The sequence below is a fragment of the Mauremys mutica genome, chromosome 9 (genome assembly GCF_020497125.1).
Source record: "Mauremys mutica isolate MM-2020 ecotype Southern chromosome 9, ASM2049712v1, whole genome shotgun sequence".
NCBI lineage: Eukaryota > Metazoa > Chordata > Testudines > Geoemydidae > Mauremys > Mauremys mutica.
The window spans coordinates 89,400,158-89,409,931 of NC_059080.1; positions in this window are offsets into that span (position 1 = coordinate 89,400,158).

A 9,774-nucleotide genomic window follows, 5' to 3' on the forward strand; every position below is an offset into this window, starting at 1 on the left:
AAGATGGTAATGCTTTAGGGCTCAATTTTGACACAAGGACTCATTCCATAGTAAGTGGCAGCATATAGCCGTCACACTCCAGGAGCTCCCAGAGAAGAAATTGTAGTGCAGTGAGTTATAATTCTCCCCTGCTTCCCCCTTGCTTCTGGCACTAGTAACTTACTGCTAGCCTATATTACCAATAAATTACTACTCTCCTTCACCTCACATTGGTTGATCTGTATAGGACAATGAGTGTTGGGCATGGAGTCTATCCATTACCCACCCATTCTTGCCCACATCTTGCTTAGCTGCTCTGGGGCCAGAATAAGTGGGTGTATCTCACCATACTCCTGCATAGCTGGACACAAAGTCTGCATAGTAAATATAAGACTATAAGTGAGTTCTTACTCCCCTGCACGAGTGTGTATCCAACTTATAAGCTAGCACTTAGAACAGGGGTGGGCAAACTTTTGGCCTGAGGGCCACATCGGATTTCTGAAAGTGTATGGAGGGTATTAAATTGCTCCCCATAGGAATGTGCTACAGTGTACTTCCTGGCAGCCGTTAGTAGTACACCGTAAGTAGCACATTCCTACAGGGAGCAATTTAATACACTACACCTGGGTAGGGAAGGCTGTGCCTCCCCAAACAGCCTGGCCCCCACCCCATCCGACCCCTCCCACTTCCCGCCCCCAAATGCCCCCCTCAACCCCCCCACCCCCAAACAACCCCCCCTGCTCCTTGTCCCCTGACTGCCCCGACCCCTATCCACACCCCTGCCCCCTAACAGCCCCCACCCCCCGGGATTCCCACACTTATCCAACGCCTCCTGCTCCCTTTCCCCTGACTGCCCCATGGGACTCCCAGCTCCTTACCCAACCCCCCACTACCCGCCCCCCTTACCATGCTGCTCAGAGCACCAGGACTGGGAGCCGTAAGTAGTACACCATAAGTAGCACATTCCTATGGGGAGCAATTTGAGAGCTCGCAGCCCCGCTGCCCAGAGCGCTGACGGTACAGCGAGCTGAGGCTGCGGGGGAGGGGATGGGGGCTAGCCTCCTCAGCCGGGAGCTCAGGGGCCAGGCAGGACAATCCCGTGGGCCGTAGTTTGCCCACCTCTGCCTTAGAATAATTTTATCATGAGTATCTTTACTAATGTAGACTTATTGTTGATTTTTCACCTTTCATACAAAGACTAAACTCATTCAGCATACTTTTTGTACAGGATAAAGCTGATTGAATACTGTAAAAAAAATGTGTTTGGGAACTCTGGTTTGAATTTTGAATGGCTGACTCAGCCACAGTTATATTCACAAATACCTACATGGATGAGATGTTAACACCTGCATTTGGGGAGTGGCTGTTTGAAAAAACACCTGTTTTTTTGCATGCAAACAAGAGGTCGTTTGCTGTTTATTTTTCTCTGAGTGTAAAAAATTTCAAGCATCTAATCAGAGAGCAGAAACACTAGCGTGTGACTGAAGTAACCAGTCGCACACCATGAATAGAAAATAGTAGAAGTGAATGGTTTGCGAATAGCCCACAGGCTGAAATTTGTTGGCATGAACTAATTGGCAAGTCCTTAAGAATACTGGATCCCTTTTCAGAAAATAGGATGAGTTTGCGAATAAAGGGGGACTAAAAGGGCTATATTTTAATCTGATAGTTTATTTGTAATTAGTAATTTTACAAGCTCCAGTAAAATGATCGCTTTCCCTATAGCGGGGGGTGTATGTGCTTGTGTGTAAACAGTGCACAGCAACATTTCAGGACAGAAGGTGAAGGATATTTTGTGCAGTTTAAACTACTTTGGAATTTTGGGTAGCCTGAATGTAAGTTCCCAGTTGAAATTCAGCTAGGACATACCGCATAGGGCTCTCCACTTCTCTGGGTCAGGGGCTCAGTACTGAATAAGGAGAAGAGTTGCACCTATTGAATTACCCACAGCAGGGCCGGCTCCAGGATTTTTGCTGCCCCAAGCAGCAAAAAGAAAAAAAAAAAAAAGCGATCGCGATCTGCTCTGCCGCCGCTTCAGTCTTCGGCGGCAATTTGGTGTCAGGTCCTTTGCTCGGAGAGGGAGTGAGGGACCCGCTGCTGCATTGCTGCCGAAGAGCAGGACGTGCCGCCCCTCTCGGTTGGCCGCCCCAAGCACCTGCTTGCTGGGCTGGTGCCTGGAGCCGGCCCTGACCCACAGCATATTGGCTGAGGTCTAGTATCCAAGAACTGACTTGGTCTGATGCTGCTTAGCTTATGAGAGATCTTGATAAGATCAAAGCCTCTGGCAACATAGCTTTAAATTTAATTTAAAGTTTAATTGAGACTGCCGACCAGGGAAATAACCCACTTCCTTCCCTGATGAACCAAGGGACGCACCCCACCCATGTACTTATTCGCTACACCGATACTGACTTGGACTCTTTATACATTCCATGGGTGGAGTACCTGAGCTCACTTATCCACTGACGCTCTAAAAACTCCCGCACCCCAGTCTGGGTCTGTGCTGGTTATGTGATATGTATGTATCTCTTCATCCTTGTAACTGATACCTGTAATCTCTCATAACTCAAGCCTGACTCCAGATGTACAGTACCTTCCCTCTTAACTTGTGTCTATTTAATTTTAAACATTAACTTTAATCAAATTTTAAAATCTGTTCATTATATCATTACCAGAGGTAAGGGAGCGGGGTGGCTGAAGGGGGTGTGTTAGTAGGCTATAGAGCACTTCACGACATGACCACTGGTTCAGACAGTATCTAGCCCAGGTCAGTAGTGAGTAAAAGTCACAATCTGATGTGTGTTCAGTGATTTATGTGAAATGAATTGCTGCTCTGTCTAGTTCCTCTTGGATAGGTTTCCACGTTGCAGTATGATTATCCAGGGCCGCCCAGAGGATTCAGGGGGCCTGGGGTCTTCGGCGGCGGGGGCCCCCACTTCGGCGGTAATTCAGCGGCGGGGGGTCCTTCCGCTCCGGGACCCGCCGCCAAAATGCCCCGAAGACCCGTGGCAGGGGCCCCCCGCCGCTGAATTACCGCCAAAGCGGGACCCGCCGCCGAAGCTCCGGGGGCCCAGGCCCCGCAAGAGTTTCCTGGGGGCCCTGGAGCGAGTGAAGGACTCCGCTCCAGGGGCCCCGAAAAACTCTCGTGGGGGCCCCTGCGGGGCCCAGGGCCTTGGGCAAATTGCCCCACTTGCCCCCCCTCCCCCCCCCAGGCGGCCCTGTGATTATCACAATTGTCACCCTTGTTGCGAGGTCAGAGATTGAATGAGAAGGAAAAGTGGCCTGCCCTATTATCCTAGGAGACGATCCCTGTAGAAAAGGGCTGTGGCACACTGGTGCAGCAGGGTGGAGAAGCTTACACTGCAGCTGTCCTTGCTTGATATGGTTGGGGATAAGCAGAAAATGAATCTCCACCTCTGCCAGCCTGGCACCTATCATGAGTTTTAAAATAAACAAGAAAGTTAAGTGATGAAGGCAGAGTTTGAACAAGGCAGTGGCTGCTGGTTCCTCAGCTCTGGAATTTGCTTTCCCCTTGTGTCCACACCTGCTATTTCTGTCTACTTAGGCCCTCAGCTCTGTAGTGTCTGAGCCCCAATGAATGTATTCTGACAACACACCTGAGCCTAGGCAGGTGATGTTATCCCCATTTAACAGATAGGGACTGAAAGCCTATAGAGACTGAATAACTTGCTCAAAGTCACACAAGGAAGGCTGTGACACAACAGGGGACTGAAGCCAGACAACAGGGGACTGAAGCCAGATCTCCCAAGTGCCAGGCTAGTGCTTTAATCACCAGACTACCCTTCTCCTGTAAAGTTGGTATCTTTATACTGGTATTTGGGGTAGAGGGTGGATCAAAGGTTATTGGGCTGTGTTGGGACATACTGATCATTTCCATGATGCTAGGCAAAGGCAAACAGACCATGTGAAGTTGTGTGAGCTATCTGTTGTATTACTGGTATTGATTTTATATATATATAAATACCAGTATTTAAATCAGCTGGGAATTTTCAGCAGATGAGTTAATGTCTGTTGTGAAAAGTTAACCTTTGTTTCAGATGATGTTTTCCGAATCACAAAACTAGTGACAAATTGAGCTGGAAACATGGAAATATATATGTGTGTGTGTGTGTGTGTTTAAATAATCACGAGAGTACCCAAAACAGTGGAGGGGCTTTAAAAATAATTCAGAATAAATAACTAAATAAGCCAGATGTTTTACCTATAATAATGACATCTTAGGTTGCTGTATTTCTTTTAATAACTTAAAGTAATACATACTCATGGTGCCTTTTCTACTTTTTGTATATTGAGGCAAATAAGGCAAACAGTAGAATGCTAAAGCAGAGATGCGGATCATAGTTATAAATATACTTCAGATGAGCTTCTGTGGCTTTGGATGGGTGGTATTTTACTCTGGAGGATCTCAGTGCAATTTACCTTACATTAGGTATGTCATCTGCCAGTTAACGATAAGACCCTGATATTTAAGCAAGTGGAAAAAGAAGGGAATGCTGAGGACGTCAGGGAGTTATTTTTTCCCATAATGTGTAAATAGCGGTGAGAAATAATCCAGTATGCAAAATAAATTAAACTTTTCAGTTACTTGGGAAAAAAAAAGGTGCAGGGTATTTTAAGAAATGTTTTCTGAGGATGGGTCAAATTTATCCCGGGTATAACCATTGAAGTCACTGGAGTTGCACTTGCTTCCATCAGGGCTGGATTTGACCCACTGTGATTTTTATTATTTATTATGTCCTGTACATTAACTTTTCACCTTTTCAAAGCCGCCTCTTAAAAAAATCACATCACAAGAAAAATCAGCTGGGAATTTTCAGCAGATGAGTTAATGTCTGTTGTGAAAAGTTAACCTTTGTTTCAGATGATGTTTTCCGAATCACAAAACTAGTGACAAATTGAGCTGGAAACATGGTTAAACAAGCAGCCACTACAGCTTTTCCAAAAGGAGCATGTAGAAAAGTGAAAGGCACTTTTTAGTACAGTGAAAATGGGTTTCAATTAAAAACCTTGAGGAATGACTGAGTAATTTCTTAATGCATTCAGTCTGTAAATGAGAAATGAAAACATAAATTAGACAAGCCAGATTAATCCTTGGTGCATTCTCACTGTCTATAGAAAAGGAAAACATACACAGTGCTGCTTCCGTTTAAAAACACATGTACGAAAACCTAAACAACAGGAGATCTTTGTTTACCTCTGTGACTTAAGAGATCAGAGATTGGCTTACACCATGAAGCATGAGATTCAATTACCCTTATCTTAGTCTGTATAACTAACTGCTTGTCATAAAATTGTCACTGCTCTAGCTCAGAGGTGGATGGAACCCAATTTCCATCCCTCTCTGTATCCTAGGTCTACAGTAATCTCCAGGACCCAGCAAGGAGTGGAAGGAAGAGAGAAAGATGATGTTCATTTACATAAGCTTCATTTCTTCTCTAAGCAGCTCCGTGGCTGCTGGCTGTGCAGTGAGCAGATCCCCGTTATATACCTGCTAGAAGAGTAAAAGAAAGGTAGGCACAGTTGAATGGCTTTGAGCTCTTCCTTTGCAACATCAAAAGTAGACCTGCCAGTCAGCCATCTGAGTTCTGAGAACCCTCTGAGCATGTGGAATCCCCCTGAGATCAATGGCAGTATGCTGAGGGGTGGGAACAGTGTGCAGAAACCTAGGGCGGGGTATTTAAAATACCGGAGCAGTAAAGAAAAAGCAAAACAATCTAATTAGCTGAGGAGGTGCATAATGTACCACAAAGTTATGGGTGGAACCTCTAATTTGTAATGTTCATTGTTATCTCTTACACACACATTGTCACAAGCAATTAACATACGGTAATGCTCTGTTGTTATCATAGATCCTTATAAATATTCCTAATCTTTTACCCAATTTGTTCCTATTTTCTTTGTGATAGGTGAAAACTAGATGTTCAGCCAGTGTGTATAGTGTTGGCCCCTATTTGCATCCCTGCCAGTTAGAGGTATTTCACTGCAACGCACAATAAAAATTTCACTGCAAGCACTGGAGATTACAACATATAAATCTGAAATCAGTGTGCTTGTATTGTTCTAGGTGACGGCACTCTAGCTAATATTTGAAAGGTTCATGTGCAACAGACCTGCCAGGGATGTGCTCTGCGTATTAAGGTCATAGGGGGGAAAATTGCATGGTACCATTCGGAAATGGCACCTATCAAGTGCCAAAGAATATAAGGGGTCACCACTGACCTCTTTATAACTGCACCGTTCAAAAGTGAAATTTCTTTTTTGTGAACTGTCACTCAAACATCTCTGCTCTTCCCTGGTTCTGAAGTAACATCCCCTGTATTTGACAGTCCTGTTATGAAAGTGTTGTGGTCATGTTGTCAAACACTGGTGCTTAGCCTGCACCTGAAAAATGTGTGCCTTCACTTGTACAAAAGGACAGTTATGCTGAAGAGTGAGTGACTGTCTCTTAGTTTCCCCATCTTCAAAATAGGGTTAATAATACCTGTACCAAAACACTGGGGTCTTGTGAGACTAAATTCATTAATGTTTGTAAGGCATTTTGGAGATCCTTAGAAGGAAGGTGCTATATAAGGGCAAAACGTTCTTGTAATTTAATGACTGTATTTTAAAGTATGGTTCTCCTCTGAAAAGTGACTATGCAAAAATGGCACCTACTTATACATAAGGGATTAGACCTCCTGAGTATTCAGAATCCTACTGCTTTTTACTCCTGCTAGCCTTGGAGAACAAACACAGCAAAGGGAGAGTGAGCTGGATTCCATTTCTATTTTTGTATCAGCAAGAGACTTGTTCAATAAGCTTCAATGGGTTACCCCTGTGTAAACCCACTGAAGACAATGGCACAAGTGGCAGTGGGGCATAATTTGCTCTGTACAACCTTTATTACTAGTGGGAATGGAAAGAACCCAGCTTGACTCAGAGACCCCAGGTTGAGTTTGTAGAGCCGGCAGTGAGAAACAAGATCTGTTCACTTATAAACTGAGTATACTTGATTTGGAATCTTTTGAGACAATAAATATATAGTTGAAAAAATTCTCTTAGGTCTTTGAAGCAATGAAATTGATCCTGTTTTTTTCATGTATGAGTCTTTCCTAGCTTGAGGTTTTTGCTGATCGTTTTTTTCACACACTGTGTGTAGGTGGACTGAAATCCTTCCAGTCTCAGGATTATATTGTTGACAGTCACAAAACTAAACAGGATCTATTTTCAGGGTTTGCTACAGTAAGAAAGTAACTCTGGAAAGTAATTCTATTCAAACCTTCATTAAGCGAGCAGAAATGCCATGTGCCCTTGGCACAGGACACTATCCTCTACTAACATGTTATTGGAGTATTATTTTTATTGGTATGATGTGGACTGTATCATTAGAGTTGTACCCGAGTCTATCAATACCATACGCTGTGTGTCTAGTCCTGCATAAACTCATTCATTCAAATCTCCCCTGGGGTTACATATATAATCAGAGTTCAAAGTGAGACGTTTATTAGATTCTTTCATTCTTGATTCAAGCGCACAAGAAATACCATCTGAATAGCTTACTTCTGGGTTGCCAACAAGGTTGAGTCCTAAGATTGAGCTGGGCTGGGGACTGGACTAACCCCTCATCCTTCAAGGCATGTTGGCGAGACAGTGTAGGGAATATAGAGTTTCTCTACTCATCAATGTATGTCTTGTTAATTGGTTTTAAGCCCTACATAAAATAAAGAGCCCAATCCTGCAGCCCTTTCTGGCTTGACTTTAATAATGCTACAGTAAGCACATGACAATGGCTCCAGGATTGGGCCCTAAGACTGGAGGTGGTGGGGGAGGGAATCATGATTTGGCCGCTTACAAAGCTATAGATATTTGTAATGGAAAAAATCTGTCCATTTCAGAGCATGCATTGAATACTTAGCTTTCATAGAGAGTATTTCTGCCATAGAGCTCAGAACACGTTATAAAGGAAGGTAAGTATCATTATCCTTACTTTATAGGTGAGGAAACAGTGAGATGGAAATACCTTCCCAGTGTTATTGGGAAAGTTAGGAGTAGAAACCTGGTCCCCTGGCCCCCAGCTCAGTGCCCTATTCACTGGCATATGCTGACTTCCAAAGTGTGAAAACAAGGAGGATTCTGCTCTTGTAAAGCGCTTTCATTGTAATAACTGACATAGGGACCAATTTCAAAGCACTTATCCAAGCAAAGCAACTAATGGTTGATATGTGAGGTTAGCCTGAGTGAGGACTTGTAGCATGAGTGGCGGGTATCTAGGGTGACCAGATGTCCTGATTTTATAGGGACAGTCCCGATTTTGGGGTCTTTTTCTTATATAGGCTCTTATTACCCTCAACCCATATTTGCTGTCTGGTCACCCTACGGGTATCATAGGCCGGGGGAGGCTGTGCCTCCCCAAACAGCCAGGCGTGGCCCTTCCCATGCTCTGCCCCCAGTCTCCCCTCTGAAGTTCCCCCTTTGTGGTGGCCCCGGCTGGGGCTGAGGCCACGTGGGCCACCATCCTGGTGCTCCGGAACTGGGGAGGCTGGTGCCGCGCAGCCGCTCTCCCAGTGCTCCGGGGGGCTGGGATAGGCTAGCCTGGGGCAGGGGCTGGTGGCTGTGGTGGTGGTGGTGGGGGGCGCTTTGGGCTCTGGCAGGGGGTAAAGGGGCAGGGCCTCAGGTGGAAGGGGCGGGGCTGGGGCTAGCCTCCCCCAGTGTGTGGTTCACGCACCATCCATGACTTCTAGCTTCAGGCTACTGTGCCAAATTCTCCCCTGTTTATCAAGCTACCCCATTGGGTTGAATGGCATAAATCAGAGCAGGATTTGACCTACCGGTTATTGTAGAACAGAAAAGAGATAATTTGCAGTTCCTAAAATTAAACTAAATTGCCCTTAATTTATCATGAATGTAACATTTGACCGAGTCCAATTTTCCTAATGCTGGCACTTGGCTGGATGGATTTTGCTTTTTGATTTTTTTTTAAATACAATGCACTGATCCTCCAGAGTTACCATTCATACACTTTAAATCTAGAGGCGCCTCCATGTTTAACTCGGCCATATGCATTTATTAAATATTACTTCTCATCTGCTGCCGAATTGTCTAAGTATTTGCGAGGGAAGCATTTGGGAGACAAAACAGAGCCTATGCTATATCTTACTATTTAACATGTCTGAGTATTCAGACCTGGTATGTTGCTTGTCAGCTGCATTGGTGCACAAGAATACCAGAATCAGTGTAGCATCTTGTGTGTGTATTTATGAAAACAAATGTGCATTTTAGCTAAACAACAATCCTACACCATGGATTTAATAGAATTATTCTTCCTTCTGGTAATTGATGATTTTGAAAGCAGGCAGTGCTGGACAGTCTCTGTTAATTAACATCAAATCTCATGGAGTGAAAAGTGCAATGAATAAGTGATGTTCTCTCTGCCATGCTATGCCTTGGTAGTAAATTCACTGCTGTCAGGAACTGATGCTGCTCTAGCTTCTAACCCAAAAGGTAGCAGATATCTGCGAGGAGGAGGGAGGAACTCTGAGAACACTGCTAAGGTTGGATCAAAAGGTTGTTGCTGAATTAGAGCCAGGCCTTTGCCTTTCCCAATGGAATACGTAACTTGGTGTTGTCTGCTGGAAAAGTTAGCTGGTAATTCATATCTGCTAGGACGTGCAAAGTGACCAAATTCAGCTGTGGTGTAAGCGGACCTGCCTCCCTTGAAGGCAGTGGAGCTCTAGTCACTTAAATGAGAGCTGAATTATTTGGTTTTATTTGTGCCTTTTCCCAACAGAGGTTGTA